Source organism: Camelina sativa, chromosome 17 (genome assembly GCF_000633955.1).
Source record: "Camelina sativa cultivar DH55 chromosome 17, Cs, whole genome shotgun sequence".
In the NCBI taxonomy this organism is placed as follows: Eukaryota; Viridiplantae; Streptophyta; class Magnoliopsida; order Brassicales; family Brassicaceae; genus Camelina; species Camelina sativa.
Window position 1 is genome coordinate 22,044,539 of NC_025701.1, and position 618 is coordinate 22,045,156.

Here is a 618-nt window from a genome sequence, read left to right on the forward strand (position 1 = left end):
CTCGAGCTCTCGACCATTTTCTCGAGTACTCGGCAACTTCCTCGAGTCCTCGACATTTCTCTCGAGTACTCGGCAACTTCCTCGAGTCCTCGACATTTCTCTCGGGTCTTCTCGACAGATTCCCTCGACGAGTTTTCTCGACATTCTCGACGAATTTCTTCGACCAATTTTCTCGACACTCTGGACAAATTTTAGGGTCTCGACCGTGCATCCGGTACTCCTGTCTTGGCTTGGTCATCCTCCGACTCACAAATATTTCCTCGGACTTCCTTGGGTCATTCTTCTTTATTTTCCTTCCTCTTCTTTCTTAGGTCTTTTCCGGTTCGCTTCCTCGATCTTTTGTTTTGAGATTTCTACTCTTGGTGAGGGTCATTACAATCACAGTCCCGCAGGACTCTCATCAAAGGAATCTTCTTCTCGGACCCTGCAACATGGCCATCTTGAGGTACACTCTGTCTCCTACTTGAAACTCAAGATCTCTCCTCCTCCTATCAGCATAACTCCTCTGCCTATCCTGAGCCTCCTTCATGTTCAGCTTGAGAACCCGAATCTTCTCTGAGGTCTCCTGAACAAAACTAGCACCAAACATGCTCCTCTCCCCCACCTGAGTCCAGCATA